General features: G+C 46.0%; 15 non-coding genes and 2 pseudogenes across 15 annotated transcripts; all 17 read right to left on the reverse strand.

Moving 5' to 3' along the window:
- Window positions 1-966: 966 nt before the first annotated feature.
- Window positions 967-1,157, reverse strand: LOC141190417 (U2 spliceosomal RNA). Its single transcript, XR_012264443.1, has one exon. It is a non-coding gene; the product is annotated as a U2 spliceosomal RNA (small nuclear RNA).
- A 1,117-nt stretch (window positions 1,158-2,274) lies between these two features.
- LOC141190418 (U2 spliceosomal RNA) lies at window positions 2,275-2,465 on the reverse strand. Its single transcript, XR_012264444.1, has one exon. It is a non-coding gene; the product is annotated as a U2 spliceosomal RNA (small nuclear RNA).
- A 1,121-nt stretch (window positions 2,466-3,586) lies between these two features.
- Window positions 3,587-3,777, reverse strand: LOC141190419 (U2 spliceosomal RNA). The gene has a single exon (XR_012264445.1). It is a non-coding gene; the product is annotated as a U2 spliceosomal RNA (small nuclear RNA).
- Window positions 3,778-4,900: 1,123 nt separating this feature from the next.
- LOC141185774 (U2 spliceosomal RNA) lies at window positions 4,901-5,093 on the reverse strand. Its single transcript, XR_012260391.1, has one exon. It is a non-coding gene; the product is annotated as a U2 spliceosomal RNA (small nuclear RNA).
- A 1,053-nt stretch (window positions 5,094-6,146) lies between these two features.
- Window positions 6,147-6,217, reverse strand: LOC141186309 (U2 spliceosomal RNA; annotated as a pseudogene).
- Window positions 6,218-7,337: 1,120 nt separating this feature from the next.
- LOC141185775 (U2 spliceosomal RNA) lies at window positions 7,338-7,530 on the reverse strand. The gene has a single exon (XR_012260392.1). It is a non-coding gene; the product is annotated as a U2 spliceosomal RNA (small nuclear RNA).
- A 1,052-nt stretch (window positions 7,531-8,582) lies between these two features.
- Window positions 8,583-8,653, reverse strand: LOC141186310 (U2 spliceosomal RNA; annotated as a pseudogene).
- Window positions 8,654-9,773: 1,120 nt separating this feature from the next.
- Window positions 9,774-9,964, reverse strand: LOC141184257 (U2 spliceosomal RNA). The gene has a single exon (XR_012259030.1). It is a non-coding gene; the product is annotated as a U2 spliceosomal RNA (small nuclear RNA).
- Window positions 9,965-11,081: 1,117 nt separating this feature from the next.
- LOC141186494 (U2 spliceosomal RNA) lies at window positions 11,082-11,272 on the reverse strand. Its single transcript, XR_012260767.1, has one exon. It is a non-coding gene; the product is annotated as a U2 spliceosomal RNA (small nuclear RNA).
- Window positions 11,273-12,394: 1,122 nt separating this feature from the next.
- Window positions 12,395-12,585, reverse strand: LOC141190421 (U2 spliceosomal RNA). The gene has a single exon (XR_012264447.1). It is a non-coding gene; the product is annotated as a U2 spliceosomal RNA (small nuclear RNA).
- A 1,123-nt stretch (window positions 12,586-13,708) lies between these two features.
- Window positions 13,709-13,899, reverse strand: LOC141190422 (U2 spliceosomal RNA). Its single transcript, XR_012264448.1, has one exon. It is a non-coding gene; the product is annotated as a U2 spliceosomal RNA (small nuclear RNA).
- Window positions 13,900-15,019: 1,120 nt separating this feature from the next.
- On the reverse strand, window positions 15,020-15,210 carry LOC141190423 (U2 spliceosomal RNA). Its single transcript, XR_012264449.1, has one exon. It is a non-coding gene; the product is annotated as a U2 spliceosomal RNA (small nuclear RNA).
- A 1,124-nt stretch (window positions 15,211-16,334) lies between these two features.
- Window positions 16,335-16,525, reverse strand: LOC141190424 (U2 spliceosomal RNA). Its single transcript, XR_012264450.1, has one exon. It is a non-coding gene; the product is annotated as a U2 spliceosomal RNA (small nuclear RNA).
- Window positions 16,526-17,644: 1,119 nt separating this feature from the next.
- LOC141190425 (U2 spliceosomal RNA) lies at window positions 17,645-17,835 on the reverse strand. Its single transcript, XR_012264451.1, has one exon. It is a non-coding gene; the product is annotated as a U2 spliceosomal RNA (small nuclear RNA).
- Window positions 17,836-18,958: 1,123 nt separating this feature from the next.
- On the reverse strand, window positions 18,959-19,149 carry LOC141190426 (U2 spliceosomal RNA). The gene has a single exon (XR_012264452.1). It is a non-coding gene; the product is annotated as a U2 spliceosomal RNA (small nuclear RNA).
- A 1,118-nt stretch (window positions 19,150-20,267) lies between these two features.
- LOC141190427 (U2 spliceosomal RNA) lies at window positions 20,268-20,458 on the reverse strand. The gene has a single exon (XR_012264453.1). It is a non-coding gene; the product is annotated as a U2 spliceosomal RNA (small nuclear RNA).
- A 1,120-nt stretch (window positions 20,459-21,578) lies between these two features.
- Window positions 21,579-21,769, reverse strand: LOC141190428 (U2 spliceosomal RNA). The gene has a single exon (XR_012264454.1). It is a non-coding gene; the product is annotated as a U2 spliceosomal RNA (small nuclear RNA).
- Window positions 21,770-22,493: the final 724 nt, after the last annotated feature.

Genomic DNA, 22,493 nt, shown 5'->3' on the forward strand with positions numbered 1-22,493 from the left:
GCGTTTTAGATCTGCATAACTCCACCTCTTTTAGCACAGTACCCTCAACCCCCGGCTTTTCCCACCCGCCTCAACACCGTTGGAAGGGAGGAGAACCAATTAAGGCGGGGGGGGGGTGGAACGAGCAGCTGTCTACCCTTAGCAGGAGGGTTGCTGATTAATTACCTCTCCTGCTGCTGCTGCTGCTGGCTGTCCAGCAGCAGACTGAAGGTGGCTGCTGCTGTGCGCAGGTATATAAAGGCTCAGAGCCTATTATGACACGCGCAGCCAGCGTTCCATTGCCACATTCCGTCTACTGCAGGCGGGATACCTGGATGGCTGAATGTCACTGAGAAGCTCACAGAGACCGCCATAAGCAACAGTTTAAAAGAATGCCACAGACTAATCAACCAAACTTTTTGGGTTGGTTTCTCTTTTATAGTCTGCAGGCATTAAATGAAAGAAGTCAGTGTTCCAGCAGAGGGAGACAACGTTTCAGAAAAGGCATTGTAGCAAACCAAAAAAGAAATTTTAAGCGCAGCAGAGTAACCAGCTCACATACCTGTTAGCTCAGGTGAGTTTAAAAGGCTGCTGTTGATAACAAGGGCATTTGCTAAATAGATGGTGTGTGTGCAACAATATACTGAAAGGTCAATTATATTGTGCAGCTTATCTCACCACCTGTAGTTATTTAGGTGAAAGCTCCAAAATGCTTGCCTAATATGTCTGTTTATCCAAAAGGAAGTATAGAGGGAGAGCTAGATAGATAGCATTGCATTACATTACATTACATGGCAATGCAATGCACAGTTGCTTAAGTTGAACCAAAATGAGCTTGTCATCTGGCTTCTGCAACTTTTAACATGAAAAATCCAATGAGGAGAAGAAAAGCAAAGCCAAAGAGTCCATCCCAAAATCCGACAAACAAGCAAAATGAACAAAAAGCATTGAATTCAATTCTTTCTGATTTTAGAAACTGCATTAAAGAAGGGGTGCACCGGTCCTGGAGATACTGCAATACCAGGTCAATGCGTGGAGTGGACAGAGCAAGCTCTTTTTCCATCTCCCTGTTCTAAAAATCCATTTAATATATGGTCCCCAGATAGGGGACGTATCAGATATTAAACTGATAAGAACAGATACTACACTTGATCTTAGCCAAAAGGCCGAGAAGCGATAACCAGAATTGGTTTCCGACTACGGTGCCACCCAAGGATTCTGAAAAGTCCATTTGTGGAGATGGCCACCTGGACTCCCGTTAAGAAGACATGCTGTCAACCTCTAGATCCCTCACATGCCTGCACTTTTCGGCTTGCTGCTGCTGCAATCCACGCGTTTTAGATCTGCATAACTCCACCTCTTTTAGCACAGTACCCTCAACCCCCGGCTGTTCCCACCCGCCTCAACACCGTTGGAAGGGAGGAGAACCAATTAAGGCGGGGGGGGGGGGGTGGAACGAGCAGCTGTCTACCCTTAGCAGGAGGGTTGCTGATTAATTACCTCTCCTGCTGCTGCTGGCTGTCCAGCAGCAGACTGAAGGTGGCTGCTGCTGTGCGCAGGTATATAAAGGCTCAGAGCCTATTATGACACGCGCAGCCAGCGTTCCATTGCCACATTCCGTCTACTGCAGGCGGGATACCTGGATGGCTGAATGTCACTGAGAAGCTCACAGAGACCGCCATAAGCAACAGTTTAAAAGAATGCCACAGACTAATCAACCAAACTTTTTGGGTTGGTTTCTCTTTTATAGTCTGCAGGCATTAAATGAAAGAAGTCAGTGTTCCAGCAGAGGGAGACAACGTTTCAGAAAAGGCATTGTAGCAAACCAAAAAAGAAATTTTAAGCGCAGCAGAGTAACCAGCTCACATACCTGTTAGCTCAGGTGAGTTTAAAAGGCTGCTGTTGATAACAAGGGCATTTGCTAAATAGATGGTGTGTGTGCAACAATATACTGAAAGGTCAATTATATTGTGCAGCTTATCTCACCACCTGTAGTTATTTAGGTGAAAGCTCCAAAATGCTTGCCTAATATGTCTGTTTATCCAAAAGGAAGTATAGAGGGAGAGCTAGATAGATAGCATTGCATTACATTACATTACATGGCAATGCAATGCACAGTTGCTGAAGTTGAACCAAAATGAGCTTGTCATCTGGCTTCTGCAACTTTTAACATGAAAAATCCAATGAGGAGAAGAAAAGCAAAGCCAAAGAGTCCATCCCAAAATCCGACAAACAAGCAAAATGAACAAAAAGCATTGAATTCAATTCTTTCTGATTTTAGAAACTGCATTAAAGAAGGGGTGCACCGGTCCTGGAGATACTGCAATACCAGGTCAATGCGTGGAGTGGACAGAGCAAGCTCTTTTTCCATCTCCCTGTTCTAAAAATCCATTTAATATATGGTCCCCAGATAGGGGACGTATCAGATATTAAACTGATAAGAACAGATACTACACTTGATCTTAGCCAAAAGGCCGAGAAGCGATAACCAGAATTGGTTTCCGACTACGGTGCCACCCAAGGATTCTGAAAAGTCCATTTGTGGAGATGGCCACCTGGACTCCCGTTAAGAAGACATGCTGTCAACCTCTAGATCCCTCACATGCCTGCACTTTTCGGCTTGCTGCTGCTGCAATCCACGCGTTTTAGATCTGCATAACTCCACCTCTTTTAGCACAGTACCCTCAACCCCCGGCTGTTCCCACCCGCCTCAACACCGTTGGAAGGGAGGAGAACCAATTAAGGCGGGGGGGGGGGGGGTGGAACGAGCAGCTGTCTACCCTTAGCAGGAGGGTTGGTGATTAATTACCTCTCCTGCTGCTGCTGCTGGCTGTCCAGCAGCAGACTGAAGGTGGCTGCTGCTGTGCGCAGGTATATAAAGGCTCAGAGCCTATTATGACACGCGCAGCCAGCGTTCCATTGCCACATTCCGTCTACTGCAGGCGGGATACCTGGATGGCTGAATGTCACTGAGAAGCTCACAGAGACCGCCATAAGCAACAGTTTAAAAGAATGCCACAGACTAATCAACCAAACTTTTTGGGTTGGTTTCTCTTTTATAGTCTGCAGGCATTAAATGAAAGAAGTCAGTGTTCCAGCAGAGGGAGACAACGTTTCAGAAAAGGCATTGTAGCAAACCAAAAAAGAAATTTTAAGCGCAGCAGAGTAACCAGCTCACATACCTGTTAGCTCAGGTGAGTTTAAAAGGCTGCTGTTGATAACAAGGGCATTTGCTAAATAGATGGTGTGTGTGCAACAATATACTGAAAGGTCAATTATATTGTGCAGCTTATCTCACCACCTGTAGTTATTTAGGTGAAAGCTCCAAAATGCTTGCCTAATATGTCTGTTTATCCAAAAGGAAGTATAGAGGGAGAGCTAGATAGATAGCATTGCATTACATTACATTACATGGCAATGCAATGCACAGTTGCTGAAGTTGAACCAAAATGAGCTTGTCATCTGGCTTCTGCAACTTTTAACATGAAAAATCCAATGAGGAGAAGAAAAGCAAAGCCAAAGAGTCCATCCCAAAATCCGACAAACAAGCAAAATGAACAAAAAGCATTGAATTCAATTCTTTCTGATTTTAGAAACTGCATTAAAGAAGGGGTGCACCGGTCCTGGAGATACTGCAATACCAGGTCAATGCGTGGAGTGGACAGAGCAAGCTCTTTTTCCATCTCCCTGTTCTAAAAATCCATTTAATATATGGTCCCCAGATAGGGGACGTATCAGATATTAAACTGATAAGAACAGATACTACACTTGATCTTAGCCAAAAGGCCGAGAAGCGATAACGAGAATTGGTTTCCGACTACGGTGCCACCCAAGGATTCTGAAAAGTCCATTTGTGGAGATGGCCACCTGGACTCCCGTTAAGAAGACATGCTGTCAACCTCTAGATCCCTCACATGCCTGCACTTTTCGGCTTGCTGATGCTGCAATCCACGCGTTTTAGATCTGCATAACTCCACCTCTTTTAGCACAGTGCCCTCAACCCCCGGCTGTTCCCACCCGCCTCAACACCGTTGGAAGGGAGGAGAACCAATTAAGGCGGGGGGGGGGGGGTGGAACGAGCAGCTGTCTACCCTTAGCAGGAGGGTTGCTGATTAATTACCTCTCCTGCTGCTGCTGCTGCTGGCTGTCCAGCAGCAGACTGAAGGTGGCTGCTGCTGTGCGCAGGTATATAAAGGCTCAGAGCCTATTATGACACGCGCAGCCAGCGTTCCATTGCCACATTCCGTCTACTGCAGGCGGGATACCTGGATGGCTGAATGTCACTGAGAAGCTCACAGAGACCGCCATAAGCAACAGTTTAAAAGAATGCCACAGACTAATCAACCAAACTTTTTGGGTTGGTTTCTCTTTTATAGTCTGCAGGCATTAAATGAAAGAAGTCAGTGTTCCAGCAGAGGGAGACAACGTTTCAGAAAAGGCATTGTAGCAAACCAAAAAAGAAATTTTAAGCGCAGCAGAGTAACCAGCTCACATACCTGTTAGCTCAGGTGAGTTTAAAAGGCTGCTGTTGATAACAAGGGCATTTGCTAAATAGATGGTGTGTGTGCAACAATATACTGAAAGGTCAATTATATTGTGCAGCTTATCTCACCACCTGTAGTTATTTAGGTGAAAGCTCCAAAATGCTTGCCTAATATGTCTGTTTATCCAAAAGGAAGTATAGAGGGAGAGCTAGATAGATAGCATTGCATTACATTACATTACATGGCAATGCAATGCACAGTTGCTGAAGTTGAACCAAAATGAGCTTGTCATCTGGCTTCTGCAACTTTTAACATGAAAAATCCAATGAGGAGAAGAAAAGCAAAGCCAAAGAGTCCATCCCAAAATCCGACAAACAAGCAAAATGAACAAAAAGCATTGAATTCAATTCTTTCTGATTTTAGAAACTGCATTAAAGAAGGGGTGCACCGGTCCTGGAGATACTGCAATACCAGGTCAATGCGTGGAGTGGACAGAGCAAGCTCTTTTTCCATCTCCCTGTTCTAAAAATCCATTTAATATATGGTCCCCAGATAGGGGAGGTATCAGATATTAAACTGATAAGAACAGATTTTTTGATTGAATATATCTTTTATTAGCACAAAAAATAAGTTAACAGACAGTGTACAGTGCCGCAGCCCAGTACACACAGAATTCTACATCATATTTACATAGCATGAGGATACGACGCACTAACTAGACACATCACACCCCTATGCTACACAAAACACTCAATCTGAAAGAAAAAGCATGTCAATCAATACAGTACGACGAACCGTGATAAGGGATGGGGATTGGGAAAATAGGGGATGGGGAGGGGAAAATCACAGGCCCGAAGAAAGACAAGACACATAAGGGGAGAGGGGGAGGAGGGGTTTAGTCCTCATCCTCGTCCTCCGGACCGTCCACGATGGAATAGTCTCTGAGCAGGCTGTGGATCAGCCTGCGGCAGTCCTGGATGGACATCCTCTCCCTCCTCAAGATGAGCCGGTTCCTGGCGACCCAAACGGCATCCTTGAAGCAGTTCATAAGGCGCCAAGCCTCCTGGATGGCTCCGACGGTATGAACCCCAGGGAAGAGTCCGTAAAGCACAGAATGGTGCGATAGGCTCGCCCTGGGGACAGAGTTCCTCAGGTCGTCCTCAAGGGCAGTCAACAGGCGCTGTGCAAATCCGCAGTCCCAAAAAGTGTGCAAAGATGTTTCCTCCACGAAGGGGCACCTTGGGCAGTACCTGGTCTTGCACAGGTTCCGGGCATGCATGAATGACCGGACGGGCAGTCCGCCCTGAATCGCCATCCACGACAAGTCCTTGTGCCCGTTGGTCAGCCTGTCAGACGACACATTTGTCCACACAGTCTCCAGCGTGTCCTGGTGAAGTCCTGTGATGTTCTCCACGTCATCCTTGGCTCTGATGAGCTTGTGGATAGTTTTGGGCTTCCACAAGTCGGGCTTGAGTCCCTCCAGTTGATGTTCCCCCACAAATCGAACGACGTCTCCGTAGAACCATGGCGTCGTCCAGTTGTAGGGGAAGGAGCTGTCCCACTTGTCCCAGCCGAGTCGCCTCCAAAAAGGAAGCAGGAAGAAGCGAGACATGGACCTGCCCGCGGAGCCATTCTTGACTTTCAAAGTCCGGCGGACACAATCACACACAAAAAAGGATCGCAGGAGGGTGGGGATATCTGGAACGCCCTTCCCGATACTACACTTGATCTTAGCCAAAAGGCCGAGAAGCGATAACCAGAATTGGTTTCCGACTACGGTGCCACCCAAGGATTCTGAAAAGTCCATTTGTGGAGATGGCCACCTGGACTCCCGTTAAGAAGACATGCTGTCAACCTCTAGATCCCTCACATGCCTGCACTTTTCGGCTTGCTGCTGCTGCAATCCACGCGTTTTAGATCTGCATAACTCCACCTCTTTTAGCACAGTACCCTCAACCCCCGGCTGTTCCCACCCGCCTCAACACCGTTGGAAGGGAGGAGAACCAATTAAGGCGGGGGGGGGGTGGAACGAGCAGCTGTCTACCCTTAGCAGGAGGGTTGCTGATTAATTACCTCTCCTGCTGCTGCTGCTGCTGGCTGTCCAGCAGCAGACTGAAGGTGGCTGCTGCTGTGCGCAGGTATATAAAGGCTCAGAGCCTATTATGACACGCGCAGCCAGCGTTCCATTGCCACATTCCGTCTACTGCAGGCGGGATACCTGGATGGCTGAATGTCACTGAGAAGCTCACAGAGACCGCCATAAGCAACAGTTTAAAAGAATGCCACAGACTAATCAACCAAACTTTTTGGGTTGGTTTCTCTTTTATAGTCTGCAGGCATTAAATGAAAGAAGTCAGTGTTCCAGCAGAGGGAGACAACGTTTCAGAAAAGGCATTGTAGCAAACCAAAAAAGAAATTTTAAGCGCAGCAGAGTAACCAGCTCACATACCTGTTAGCTCAGGTGAGTTTAAAAGGCTGCTGTTGATAACAAGGGCATTTGCTAAATAGATGGTGTGTGTGCAACAATATACTGAAAGGTCAATTATATTGTGCAGCTTATCTCACCACCTGTAGTTATTTAGGTGAAAGCTCCAAAATGCTTGCCTAATATGTCTGTTTATCCAAAAGGAAGTATAGAGGGAGAGCTAGATAGATAGCATTGCATTACATTACATTACATGGCAATGCAATGCACAGTTGCTGAAGTTGAACCAAAATGAGCTTGTCATCTGGCTTCTGCAACTTTTAACATGAAAAATCCAATGAGGAGAAGAAAAGCAAAGCCAAAGAGTCCATCCCAAAATCCGACAAACAAGCAAAATGAACAAAAAGCATTGAATTCAATTCTTTCTGATTTTAGAAACTGCATTAAAGAAGGGGTGCACCGGTCCTGGAGATACTGCAATACCAGGTCAATGCGTGGAGTGGACAGAGCAAGCTCTTTTTCCATCTCCCTGTTCTAAAAATCCATTTAATATATGGTCCCCAGATAGGGGAGGTATCAGATATTAAACTGATAAGAACAGATTTTTTGATTGAATATATCTTTTATTAGCACAAAAAATAAGTTAACAGACAGTGTACAGTGCCGCAGCCCAGTACACACAGAATTCTACATCATATTTACATAGCATGAGGATACGACGCACTAACTAGACACATCACACCCCTATGCTACACAAAACACTCAATCTGAAAGAAAAAGCATGTCAATCAATACAGTACGACGAACCGTGATAAGGGATGGGGATTGGGAAAAAGGGGATGGGGAGGGGAAAGTCACAGGCCCGAAGAAAGACAAGACACATAAGGGGAGAGGGGGAGGAGGGGTTTAGTCCTCATCCTCGTCCTCCGGACCGTCCACGATGGAATAGTCTCTGAGCAGGCTGTGGATCAGCCTGCGGCAGTCCTGGATGGACATCCTCTCCCTCCTCAAGATGAGCCGGTTCCTGGCGACCCAAACGGCATCCTTGAAGCAGTTCATAAGGCGCCAAGCCTCCTGGATGGCTCCGACGGTATGAACCCCAGGGAAGAGTCCGTAAAGCACAGAATGGTGCGATAGGCTCGCCCTGGGGACAGAGTTCCTCAGGTCGTCCTCAAGGGCAGTCAACAGGCGCTGTGCAAATCCGCAGTCCCAAAAAGTGTGCAAAGATGTTTCCTCCACGAAGGGGCACCTTGGGCAGTACCTGGTCTTGCACAGGTTCCGGGCATGCATGAATGACCGGACGGGCAGTCCGCCCTGAATCGCCATCCACGACAAGTCCTTGTGCCCGTTGGTCAGCCTGTCAGACGACACATTTGTCCACACAGTCTCCAGCGTGTCCTGGTGAAGTCCTGTGATGTTCTCCACGTCATCCTTGGCTCTGATGAGCTTGTGGATAGTTTTGGGCTTCCACAAGTCGGGCTTGAGTCCCTCCAGTTGATGTTCCCCCACAAATCGAACGACGTCTCCGTAGAACCATGGCGTCGTCCAGTTGTAGGGGAAGGAGCTGTCCCACTTGTCCCAGCCGAGTCGCCTCCAAAAAGGAAGCAGGAAGAAGCGAGACATGGACCTGCCCGCGGAGCCATTCTTGACTTTCAAAGTCCGGCGGACACAATCACACACAAAAAAGGATCGCAGGAGGGTGGGGATATCTGGAACGCCCTTCCCGATACTACACTTGATCTTAGCCAAAAGGCCGAGAAGCGATAACCAGAATTGGTTTCCGACTACGGTGCCACCCAAGGATTCTGAAAAGTCCATTTGTGGAGATGGCCACCTGGACTCCCGTTAAGAAGACATGCTGTCAACCTCTAGATCCCTCACATGCCTGCACTTTTCGGCTTGCTGCTGCTGCAATCCACGCGTTTTAGATCTGCATAACTCCACCTCTTTTAGCACAGTACCCTCATCCCCCGGCTGTTCCCACCCGCCTCAACACCGTTGGAAGGGAGGAGAACCAATTAAGGCGGGGGGGGGGTGGAACGAGCAGCTGTCTACCCTTAGCAGGAGGGTTGCTGATTAATTACCTCTCCTGCTGCTGCTGCTGCTGGCTGTCCAGCAGCAGACTGAAGGTGGCTGCTGCTGTGCGCAGGTATATAAAGGCTCAGAGCCTATTATGACACGCGCAGCCAGCGTTCCATTGCCACATTCCGTCTACTGCAGGCGGGATACCTGGATGGCTGAATGTCACTGAGAAGCTCACAGAGACCGCCATAAGCAACAGTTTAAAAGAATGCCACAGACTAATCAACCAAACTTTTTGGGTTGGTTTCTCTTTTATAGTCTGCAGGCATTAAATGAAAGAAGTCAGTGTTCCAGCAGAGGGAGACAACGTTTCAGAAAAGGCATTGTAGCAAACCAAAAAAGAAATTTTAAGCGCAGCAGAGTAACCAGCTCACATACCTGTTAGCTCAGGTGAGTTTAAAAGGCTGCTGTTGATAACAAGGGCATTTGCTAAATAGATGGTGTGTGTGCAACAATATACTGAAAGGTCAATTATATTGTGCAGCTTATCTCACCACCTGTAGTTATTTAGGTGAAAGCTCCAAAATGCTTGCCTAATATGTCTGTTTATCCAAAAGGAAGTATAGAGGGAGAGCTAGATAGATAGCATTGCATTACATTACATTACATGGCAATGCAATGCACAGTTGCTGAAGTTGAACCAAAATGAGCTTGTCATCTGGCTTCTGCAACTTTTAACATGAAAAATCCAATGAGGAGAAGAAAAGCAAAGCCAAAGAGTCCATCCCAAAATCCGACAAACAAGCAAAATGAACAAAAAGCATTGAATTCAATTCTTTCTGATTTTAGAAACTGCATTAAAGAAGGGGTGCACCAGTCCTGGAGATACTGCAATACCAGGTCAATGCGTGGAGTGGACAGAGCAAGCTCTTTTTCCATCTCCCTGTTCTAAAAATCCATTTAATATATGGTCCCCAGATAGGGGACGTATCAGATATTAAACTGATAAGAACAGATACTACACTTGATCTTAGCCAAAAGGCCGAGAAGCGATAACCAGAATTGGTTTCCGACTACGGTGCCACCCAAGGATTCTGAAAAGTCCATTTGTGGAGATGGCCACCTGGACTCCCGTTAAGAAGACATGCTGTCAACCTCTAGATCCCTCACATGCCTGCACTTTTCGGCTTGCTGCTGCTGCAATCCACGCGTTTTAGATCTGCATAACTCCACCTCTTTTAGCACAGTACCCTCAACCCCCGGCTGTTCCCACCCGCCTCAACACCGTTGGAAGGGAGGAGAACCAATTAAGGCGGGGGGGGGGTGGAACGAGCAGCTGTCTACCCTTAGCAGGAGGGTTGCTGATTAATTACCTCTCCTGCTGCTGCTGCTGGCTGTCCAGCAGCAGACTGAAGGTGGCTGCTGCTGTGCGCAGGTATATAAAGGCTCAGAGCCTATTATGACACGCGCAGCCAGCGTTCCATTGCCACATTCCGTCTACTGCAGGCGGGATACCTGGATGGCTGAATGTCACTGAGAAGCTCACAGAGACCGCCATAAGCAACAGTTTAAAAGAATGCCACAGACTAATCAACCAAACTTTTTGGGTTGGTTTCTCTTTTATAGTCTGCAGGCATTAAATGAAAGAAGTCAGTGTTCCAGCAGAGGGAGACAACGTTTCAGAAAAGGCATTGTAGCAAACCAAAAAAGAAATTTTAAGCGCAGCAGAGTAACCAGCTCACATACCTGTTAGCTCAGGTGAGTTTAAAAGGCTGCTGTTGATAACAAGGGCATTTGCTAAATAGATGGTGTGTGTGCAACAATATACTGAAAGGTCAATTATATTGTGCAGCTTATCTCACCACCTGTAGTTATTTAGGTGAAAGCTCCAAAATGCTTGCCTAATATGTCTGTTTATCCAAAAGGAAGTATAGAGGGAGAGCTAGATAGATAGCATTGCATTACATTACATTACATGGCAATGCAATGCACAGTTGCTGAAGTTGAACCAAAATGAGCTTGTCATCTGGCTTCTGCAACTTTTAACATGAAAAATCCAATGAGGAGAAGAAAAGCAAAGCCAAAGAGTCCATCCCAAAATCCGACAAACAAGCAAAATGAACAAAAAGCATTGAATTCAATTCTTTCTGATTTTAGAAACTGCATTAAAGAAGGGGTGCACCGGTCCTGGAGATACTGCAATACCAGGTCAATGCGTGGAGTGGACAGAGCAAGCTCTTTTTCCATCTCCCTGTTCTAAAAATCCATTTAATATATGGTCCCCAAATAGGGGACGTATCAGATATTAAACTGATAAGAACAGATACTACACTTGATCTTAGCCAAAAGGCCGAGAAGCGATAACCAGAATTGGTTTCCGACTACGGTGCCACCCAAGGATTCTGAAAAGTCCATTTGTGGAGATGGCCACCTGGACTCCCGTTAAGAAGACATGCTGTCAACCTCTAGATCCCTCACATGCCTGCACTTTTCGGCTTGCTGCTGCTGCAATCCACGCGTTTTAGATCTGCATAACTCCACCTCTTTTAGCACAGTACCCTCAACCCCCGGCTGTTCCCACCCGCCTCAACACCGTTGGAAGGGAGGAGAACCAATTAAGGCGGGGGGGGGGGGTGGAACGAGCAGCTGTCTACCCTTAGCAGGAGGGTTGCTGATTAATTACCTCTCCTGCTGCTGCTGCTGCTGGCTGTCCAGCAGCAGACTGAAGGTGGCTGCTGCTGTGCGCAGGTATATAAAGGCTCAGAGCCTATTATGACACGCGCAGCCAGCGTTCCATTGCCACATTCCGTCTACTGCAGGCGGGATACCTGGATGGCTGAATGTCACTGAGAAGCTCACAGAGACCGCCATAAGCAACAGTTTAAAAGAATGCCACAGACTAATCAACCAAACTTTTTGGGTTGGTTTCTTTTTTATAGTCTGCAGGCATTAAATGAAAGAAGTCAGTGTTCCAGCAGAGGGAGACAACGTTTCAGAAAAGGCATTGTAGCAAACCAAAAAAGAAATTTTAAGCGCAGCAGAGTAACCAGCTCACATACCTGTTAGCTCAGGTGAGTTTAAAAGGCTGCTGTTGATAACAAGGGCATTTGCTAAATAGATGGTGTGTGTGCAACAATATACTGAAAGGTCAATTATATTGTGCAGCTTATCTCACCACCTGTAGTTATTTAGGTGAAAGCTCCAAAATGCTTGCCTAATATGTCTGTTTATCCAAAAGGAAGTATAGAGGGAGAGCTAGATAGATAGCATTGCATTACATTACATTACATGGCAATGCAATGCACAGTTGCTGAAGTTGAACCAAAATGAGCTTGTCATCTGGCTTCTGCAACTTTTAACATGAAAAATCCAATGAGGAGAAGAAAAGCAAAGCCAAAGAGTCCATCCCAAAATCCGACAAACAAGCAAAATGAACAAAAAGCATTGAATTCAATTCTTTCTGATTTTAGAAACTGCATTAAAGAAGGGGTGCACCGGTCCTGGAGATACTGCAATACCAGGTCAATGCGTGGAGTGGACAGAGCAAGCTCTTTTTCCATCTCCCTGTTCTAAAAATCCATTTAATATATGGTCCCCAGATAGGGGACGTATCAGATATTAAACTGATAAGAACAGATACTACACTTGATCTTAGCCAAAAGGCCGAGAAGCGATAACCAGAATTGGTTTCCGACTACGGTGCCACCCAAGGATTCTGAAAAGTCCATTTGTGGAGATGGCCACCTGGACTCCCGTTAAGAAGACATGCTGTCAACCTCTAGATCCCTCACATGCCTGCACTTTTCGGCTTGCTGCTGCTGCAATCCACGCGTTTTAGATCTGCATAACTCCACCTCTTTTAGCACAGTACCCTCAACCCCCGGCTGTTCCCACCCGCCTCAACACCGTTGGAAGGGAGGAGAACCAATTAAGGCGGGGGGGGGGGGGTGGAACGAGCAGCTGTCTACCCTTAGCAGGAGGGTTGCTGATTAATTACCTCTCCTGCTGCTGCTGCTGCTGGCTGTCCAGCAGCAGACTGAAGGTGGCTGCTGCTGTGCGCAGGTATATAAAGGCTCAGAGCCTATTATGACACGCGCAGCCAGCGTTCCATTGCCACATTCCGTCTACTGCAGGCGGGATACCTGGATGGCTGAATGTCACTGAGAAGCTCACAGAGACCGCCATAAGCAACAGTTTAAAAGAATGCCACAGACTAATCAACCAAACTTTTTGGGTTGGTTTCTCTTTTATAGTCTGCAGGCATTAAATGAAAGAAGTCAGTGTTCCAGCAGAGGGAGACAACGTTTCAGAAAAGGCATTGTAGCAAACCAAAAAAGAAATTTTAAGCGCAGCAGAGTAACCAGCTCACATACCTGTTAGCTCAGGTGAGTTTAAAAGGCTGCTGTTGATAACAAGGGCATTTGCTAAATAGATGGTGTGTGTGCAACAATATACTGAAAGGTCAATTATATTGTGCAGCTTATCTCACCACCTGTAGTTATTTAGGTGAAAGCTCCAAAATGCTTGCCTAATATGTCTGTTTATCCAAAAGGAAGTATAGAGGGAGAGCTAGATAGATAGCATTGCATTACATTACATTACATGGCAATGCAATGCACAGTTGCTGAAGTTGAACCAAAATGAGCTTGTCATCTGGCTTCTGCAACTTTTAACATGAAAAATCCAATGAGGAGAAGAAAAGCAAAGCCAAAGAGTCCATCCCAAAATCCGACAAACAAGCAAAATGAACAAAAAGCATTGAATTCAATTCTTTCTGATTTTAGAAACTGCATTAAAGAAGGGGTGCACCGGTCCTGGAGATACTGCAATACCAGGTCAATGCGTGGAGTGGACAGAGCAAGCTCTTTTTCCATCTCCCTGTTCTAAAAATCCATTTAATATATGGTCCCCAGATAGGGGACGTATCAGATATTAAACTGATAAGAACAGATACTACACTTGATCTTAGCCAAAAGGCCGAGAAGCGATAACCAGAATTGGTTTCCGACTACGGTGCCACCCAAGGATTCTGAAAAGTCCATTTGTGGAGATGGCCACCTGGACTCCCGTTAAGAAGACATGCTGTCAACCTCTAGATCCCTCACATGCCTGCACTTTTCGGCTTGCTGCTGCTGCAATCCACGCGTTTTAGATCTGCATAACTCCACCTCTTTTAGCACAGTACCCTCAACCCCCGGCTGTTCCCACCCGCCTCAACACCGTTGGAAGGGAGGAGAACCAATTAAGGCGGGGGGGGGGTGGAAAGAGCAGCTGTCTACCCTTAGCAGGAGGGTTGCTGATTAATTACCTCTCCTGCTGCTGCTGCTGCTGGCTGTCCAGCAGCAGACTGAAGGTGGCTGCTGCTGTGCGCAGGTATATAAAGGCTCAGAGCCTATTATGACATGCGCAGCCAGCGTTCCATTGCCACATTCCGTCTACTGCAGGCGGGATACCTGGATGGCTGAATGTCACTGAGAAGCTCACAGAGACCGCCATAAGCAACAGTTTAAAAGAATGCCACAGACTAATCAACCAAACTTTTTGGGTTGGTTTCTCTTTTATAGTCTGCAGGCATTAAATGAAAGAAGTCAGTGTTCCAGCAGAGGGAGACAACGTTTCAGAAAAGGCATTGTAGCAAACCAAAAAAGAAATTTTAAGCGCAGCAGAGTAACCAGCTCACATACCTGTTAGCTCAGGTGAGTTTAAAAGGCTGCTGTTGATAACAAGGGCATTTGCTAAATAGATGGTGTGTGTGCAACAATATACTGAAAGGTCAATTATATTGTGCAGCTTATCTCACCACCTGTAGTTATTTAGGTGAAAGCTCCAAAATGCTTGCCTAATATGTCTGTTTATCCAAAAGGAAGTATAGAGGGAGAGCTAGATAGATAGCATTGCATTACATTACATTACATGGCAATGCAATGCACAGTTGCTGAAGTTGAACCAAAATGAGCTTGTCATCTGGCTTCTGCAACTTTTAACATGAAAAATCCAATGAGGAGAAGAAAAGCAAAGCCAAAGAGTCCATCCCAAAATCCGACAAACAAGCAAAATGAACAAAAAGCATTGAATTCAATTCTTTCTGATTTTAGAAACTGCATTAAAGAAGGGGTGCACCGGTCCTGGAGATACTGCAATACCAGGTCAATGCGTGGAGTGGACAGAGCAAGCTCTTTTTCCATCTCCCTGTTCTAAAAATCCATTTAATATATGGTCCCCAGATAGGGGACGTATCAGATATTAAACTGATAAGAACAGATACTACACTTGATCTTAGCCAAAAGGCCGAGAAGCGATAACCAGAATTGGTTTCCGACTACGGTGCCACCCAAGGATTCTGAAAAGTCCATTTGTGGAGATGGCCACCTGGACTCCCGTTAAGAAGACATGCTGTCAACCTCTAGATCCCTCACATGCCTGCACTTTTCGGCTTGCTGCTGCTGCAATCCACGCGTTTTAGATCTGCATAACTCCACCTCTTTTAGCACAGTACCCTCAACCCCCGGCTGTTCCCACCCGCCTCAACACCGTTGGAAGGGAGGAGAACCAATTAAGGCGGGGGGGGGGGGGGTGGAACGAGCAGCTGTCTACCCTTAGCAGGAGGGTTGCTGATTAATTACCTCTCCTGCTGCTGCTGCTGCTGGCTGTCCAGCAGCAGACTGAAGGTGGCTGCTGCTGTGCGCAGGTATATAAAGGCTCAGAGCCTATTATGACACGCGCAGCCAGCGTTCCATTGCCACATTCCGTCTACTGCAGGCGGGATACCTGGATGGCTGAATGTCACTGAGAAGCTCACAGAGACCGCCATAAGCAACAGTTTAAAAGAATGCCACAGACTAATCAACCAAACTTTTTGGGTTGGTTTCTCTTTTATAGTCTGCAGGCATTAAATGAAAGAAGTCAGTGTTCCAGCAGAGGGAGACAACGTTTCAGAAAAGGCATTGTAGCAAACCAAAAAAGAAATTTTAAGCGCAGCAGAGTAACCAGCTCACATACCTGTTAGCTCAGGTGAGTTTAAAAGGCTGCTGTTGATAACAAGGGCATTTGCTAAATAGATGGTGTGTGTGCAACAATATACTGAAAGGTCAATTATATTGTGCAGCTTATCTCACCACCTGTAGTTATTTAGGTGAAAGCTCCAAAATGCTTGCCTAATATGTCTGTTTATCCAAAAGGAAGTATAGAGGGAGAGCTAGATAGATAGCATTGCATTACATTACATTACATGGCAATGCAATGCACAGTTGCTGAAGTTGAACCAAAATGAGCTTGTCATCTGGCTTCTGCAACTTTTAACATGAAAAATCCAATGAGGAGAAGAAAAGCAAAGCCAAAGAGTCCATCCCAAAATCCGACAAACAAGCAAAATGAACAAAAAGCATTGAATTCAATTCTTTCTGATTTTAGAAACTGCATTAAAGAAGGGGTGCACCGGTCCTGGAGATACTGCAATACCAGGTCAATGCGTGGAGTGGACAGAGCAAGCTCTTTTTCCATCTCCCTGTTCTAAAAATCCATTTAATATATGGTCCCCAGATAGGGGACGTATCAGATATTAAACTGATAAGAACAGATACTACACTTGATCTTAGCCAAAAGGCCGAGAAGCGATAACCAGAATTGGTTTCCGACTACGGTGCCACCCAAGGATTCTGAAAAGTCCATTTGTGGAGATGGCCACCTGGACTCCCGTTAAGAAGACATGCTGTCAACCTCTGGATCCCTCACATGCCTGCACTTTTCGGCTTGCTGCTGCTGCAATCCACGCGTTTTTTATCTGCATAACTCCACTCTTTTAGCACAGTACCCTCAACCCCCGGCTGTTCCCACCCGCCTCAACACCGTTGGAAGGGAGGAGAACCAATTAAGGCGGGGGGGGGGTGGAACGAGCAGCTGTCTACCCTTAGCAGGAGGGTTGCTGATTAATTACCTCTCCTGCTGCTGCTGCTGCTGGCTGTCCAGCAGCAGACTGAAGGTGGCTGCTGCTGTGCGCAGGTATATAAAGGCTCAGAGCCTATTATGACACGCGCAGCCAGCGTTCCATTGCCACATTCCGTCTACTGCAGGCGGGATACCTGGATGGCTGAATGTCACTGAGAAGCTCACAGAGACCGCCATAAGCAACAGTTTAAAAGAATGCCACAGACTAATCAACCAAACTTTTTGGGTTGGTTTCTCTTTTATAGTCTGCAGGCATTAAATGAAAGAAGTCAGTGTTCCAGCAGAGGGAGACAACGTTTCAGAAAAGGCATTGTAGCAAACCAAAAAAGAAATTTTAAGCGCAGCAGAGTAACCAGCTCACATACCTGTTAGCTCAGGTGAGTTTAAAAGGCTGCTGTTGATAACAAGGGCATTTGCTAAATAGATGGTGTGTGTGCAACAATATACTGAAAGGTCAATTATATTGTGCAGCTTATCTCACCACCTGTAGTTATTTAGGTGAAAGCTCCAAAATGCTTGCCTAATATGTCTGTTTATCCAAAAGGAAGTATAGAGGGAGAGCTAGATAGATAGCATTGCATTACATTACATTACATGGCAATGCAATGCACAGTTGCTGAAGTTGAACCAAAATGAGCTTGTCATCTGGCTTCTGCAACTTTTAACATGAAAAATCCAATGAGGAGAAGAAAAGCAAAGCCAAAGAGTCCATCCCAAAATCCGACAAACAAGCAAAATGAACAAAAAGCATTGAATTCAATTCTTTCTGATTTTAGAAACTGCATTAAAGAAGGGGTGCACCGGTCCTGGAGATACTGCAATACCAGGTCAATGCGTGGAGTGGACAGAGCAAGCTCTTTTTCCATCTCCCTGTTCTAAAAATCCATTTAATATATGGTCCCCAGATAGGGGACGTATCAGATATTAAACTGATAAGAACAGATACTACACTTGATCTTAGCCAAAAGGCCGAGAAGCGATAACCAGAATTGGTTTCCGACTACGGTGCCACCCAAGGATTCTGAAAAGTCCATTTGTGGAGATGGCCACCTGGACTCCCGTTAAGAAGACATGCTGTCAACCTCTAGATCCCTCACATGCCTGCACTTTTCGGCTTGCTGCTGCTGCAATCCATGCGTTTTAGATCTGCATAACTCCACCTCTTTTAGCACAGTACCCTCAACCCCCGGCTGTTCCCACCCGCCTCAACACCGTTGGAAGGGAGGAGAACCAATTAAGGCGGGGGGGGGGGGGTGGAACGAGCAGCTGTCTACCCTTAGCAGGAGGGTTGCTGATTAATTACCTCTCCTGCTGCTGCTGCTGCTGGCTGTCCAGCAGCAGACTGAAGGTGGCTGCTGCTGTGCGCAGGTATATAAAGGCTCAGAGCCTATTATGACACGCGCAGCCAGCGTTCCATTGCCACATTCCGTCTACTGCAGGCGGGATACCTGGATGGCTGAATGTCACTGAGAAGCTCACAGAGACCGCCATAAGCAACAGTTTAAAAGAATGCCACAGACTAATCAACCAAACTTTTTGGGTTGGTTTCTCTTTTATAGTCTGCAGGCATTAAATGAAAGAAGTCAGTGTTCCAGCAGAGGGAGACAACGTTTCAGAAAAGGCATTGTAGCAAACCAAAAAAGAAATTTTAAGCGCAGCAGAGTAACCAGCTCACATACCTGTTAGCTCAGGTGAGTTTAAAAGGCTGCTGTTGATAACAAGGGCATTTGCTAAATAGATGGTGTGTGTGCAACAATATACTGAAAGGTCAATTATATTGTGCAGCTTATCTCACCACCTGTAGTTATTTAGGTGAAAGCTCCAAAATGCTTGCCTAATATGTCTGTTTATCCAAAAGGAAGTATAGAGGGAGAGCTAGATAGATAGCATTGCATTACATTACATTACATGGCAATGCAATGCACAGTTGCTGAAGTTGAACCAAAATGAGCTTGTCATCTGGCTTCTGCAACTTTTAACATGAAAAATCCAATGAGGAGAAGAAAAGCAAAGCCAAAGAGTCCATCCCAAAATCCGACAAACAAGCAAAATGAACAAAAAGCATTGAATTCAATTCTTTCTGATTTTAGAAACTGCATTAAAGAAGGGGTGCACCGGTCCTGGAGATACTGCAATACCAGGTCAATGCGTGGAGTGGACAGAGCAAGCTCTTTTTCCATCTCCCTGTTCTAAAAATCCATTTAATATATGGTCCCCAGATAGGGGACGTATCAGATATTAAACTGATAAGAACAGATACTACACTTGATCTTAGCCAAAAGGCCGAGAAGCGATAACCAGAATTGGTTTCCGACTACGGTGCCACCCAAGGATTCTGAAAAGTCCATTTGTGGAGATGGCCACCTGGACTCCCGTTAAGAAGACATGCTGTCAACCTCTAGATCCCTCACATGCCTGCACTTTTCGGCTTGCTGCTGCTGCAATCCACGCGTTTTAGATCTGCATAACTCCACCTCTTTTAGCACAGTACCCTCAACCCCCGGCTGTTCCCACCCGCCTCAACACCGTTGGAAGGGAGGAGAACCAATTAAGGCGGGGGGGGTGGAACGAGCAGCTGTCTACCCTTAGCAGGTGGGTTGCTGATTAATTACCTCTCCTGCTGCTGCTGCTGCTGGCTGTCCAGCAGCAGACTGAAGGTGGCTGCTGCTGTGCGCAGGTATATAAAGGCTCAGAGCCTATTATGACACACGCAGCCAGCGTTCCATTGCCACATTCCGTCTACTGCAGGCGGGATACCTGGATGGCTGAATGTCACTGAGAAGCTCACAGAGACCGCCATAAGCAACAGTTTAAAAGAATGCCACAGACTAATCAACCAAACTTTTTGGGTTGGTTTCTCTTTTATAGTCTGCAGGCATTAAATGAAAGAAGTCAGTGTTCCAGCAGAGGGAGACAACGTTTCAGAAAAGGCATTGTAGCAAACCAAAAAAGAAATTTTAAGCGCAGCAGAGTAACCAGCTCACATACCTGTTAGCTCAGGTGAGTTTAAAAGGCTGCTGTTGATAACAAGGGCATTTGCTAAATAGATGGTGTGTGTGCAACAATATACTGAAAGGTCAATTATATTGTGCAGCTTATCTCACCACCTGTAGTTATTTAGGTGAAAGCTCCAAAATGCTTGCCTAATATGTCTGTTTATCCAAAAGGAAGTATAGAGGGAGAGCTAGATAGATAGCATTGCATTACATTACATTACATGGCAATGCAATGCACAGTTGCTGAAGTTGAACCAAAATGAGCTTGTCATCTGGCTTCTGCAACTTTTAACATGAAAAATCCAATGAGGAGAAGAAAAGCAAAGCCAAAGAGTCCATCCCAAAATCCGACAAACAAGCAAAATGAACAAAAAGCATTGAATTCAATTCTTTCTGATTTTAGAAACTGCATTAAAGAAGGGGTGCACCGGTCCTGGAGATACTGCAATACCAGGTCAATGCGTGGAGTGGACAGAGCAAGCTCTTTTTCCATCTCCCTGTTCTAAAAATCCATTTAATATATGGTCCCCAGATAGGGGACGTATCAGATATTAAACTGATAAGAACAGATACTACACTTGATCTTAGCCAAAAGGCCGAGAAGCGATAACCAGAATTGGTTTCCGACTACGGTGCCACCCAAGGATTCTGAAAAGTCCATTTGTGGAGATGGCCACCTGGACTCCCGTTAAGAAGACATGCTGTCAACCTCTAGATCCCTCACATGCCTGCACTTTTCGGCTTGCTGCTGCTGCAATCCATGCGTTTTAGATCTGCATAACTCCACCTCTTTTAGCACAGTACCCTCAACCCCCGGCTGTTCCCACCCGCCTCAACACCGTTGGAAGGGAGGAGAACCAATTAAGGCGGGGGGGGGGTGGAACGAGCAGCTGTCTACCCTTAGCAGGAGGGTTGCTGATTAATTACCTCTCCTGCTGCTGCTGCTGCTGGCTGTCCAGCAGCAGACTGAAGGTGGCTGCTGCTGTGCGCAGGTATATAAAGGCTCAGAGCCTATTATGACACGCGCAGCCAGCGTTCCATTGCCACATTCCGTCTACTGCAGGCGGGATACCTGGATGGCTGAATGTCACTGAGAAGCTCACAGAGACCGCCATAAGCAACAGTTTAAAAGAATGCCACAGACTAATCAACCAAACTTTTTGGGTTGGTTTCTCTTTTATAGTCTGCAGGCATTAAATGAAAGAAGTCAGTGTTCCAGCAGAGGGAGACAACGTTTCAGAAAAGGCATTGTAGCAAACCAAAAAAGAAATTTTAAGCGCAGCAGAGTAACCAGCTCACATACCTGTTAGCTCAGGTGAGTTTAAAAGGCTGCTGTTGATAACAAGGGCATTTGCTAAATAGATGGTGTGTGTGCAACAATATACTGAAAGGTCAATTATATTGTGCAGCTTATCTCACCACCTGTAGTTATTTAGGTGAAAGCTCCAAAATGCTTGCCTAATATGTCTGTTTATCCAAAAGGAAGTATAGAGGGAGAGCTAGATAGATAGCATTGCATTACATTACATTATATGGCAATGCAATGCACAGTTGCTGAAGTTGAACCAAAATGAGCTTGTCATCTGGCTTCTGCAACTTTTAACATGAAAAATCCAATGAGGAGAAGAAAAGCAAAGCCAAAGAGTCCATCCCAAAATCCGACAAACAAGCAAAATGAACAAAAAGCATTGAATTCAATTCTTTCTGATTTTAGAAACTGCATTAAAGAAGGGGTGCACCGGTCCTGGAGATACTGCAATACCAGGTCAATGCGTGGAGTGGACAGAGCAAGCTCTTTTTCCATCTCCCTGTTCTAAAAATCCATTTAATATATGGTCCCCAGATAGGGGACGTATCAGATATTAAACTGATAAGAACAGATACTACACTTGATCTTAGCCAAAAGGCCGAGAAGCGATAACCAGAATTGGTTTCCGACTACGGTGCCACCCAAGGATTCTGAAAAGTCCATTTGTGGAGATGGCCACCTGGACTCCCGTTAAGAAGACATGCTGTCAACCTCTAGATCCCTCACATGCCTGCACTTTTCGGCTTGCTGCTGCTGCAATCCACGCGTTTTAGATCTGCATAACTCCACCTCTTTTAGCACAGTACCCTCAACCCCTGGCTGTTCCCACCCGCCTCAACACCGTTGGAAGGGAGGAGAACCAATTAAGGCGGGGGGGGGGTGGAACGAGCAGCTGTCTACCCTTAGCAGGAGGGTTGCTGATTAATTACCTCTCCTGCTGCTGCTGCTGGCTGTCCAGCAGCAGACTGAAGGTGGCTGCTGCTGTGCGCAGGTATATAAAGGCTCAGAGCCTATTATGACACGCGCAGCCAGCGTTCCATTGCCACATTCCGTCTACTGCAGGCGGGATACCTGGATGGCTGAATGTCACTGAGAAGCTCACAGAGACCGCCATAAGCAACAGTTTAAAAGAATGCCACAGACTAATCAACCAAACTTTTTGGGTTGGTTTCTCTTTTATAGTCTGCAGGCATTAAATGAAAGAAGTCAGTGTTCCAGCAGAGGGAGACAACGTTTCAGAAAAGGCATTGTAGCAAACCAAAAAAGAAATTTTAAGCGCAGCAGAGTAACCAGCTCACATACCTGTTAGCTCAGGTGAGTTTAAAAGGCTGCTG

The sequence above is a fragment of the Phyllobates terribilis genome, unplaced genomic scaffold (genome assembly GCF_046119375.1).
Source record: "Phyllobates terribilis strain yellow unplaced genomic scaffold, ASM4611937v1 Scaffold_40__1_contigs__length_11209783, whole genome shotgun sequence".
In the NCBI taxonomy this organism is placed as follows: Eukaryota; Metazoa; Chordata; class Amphibia; order Anura; family Dendrobatidae; genus Phyllobates; species Phyllobates terribilis.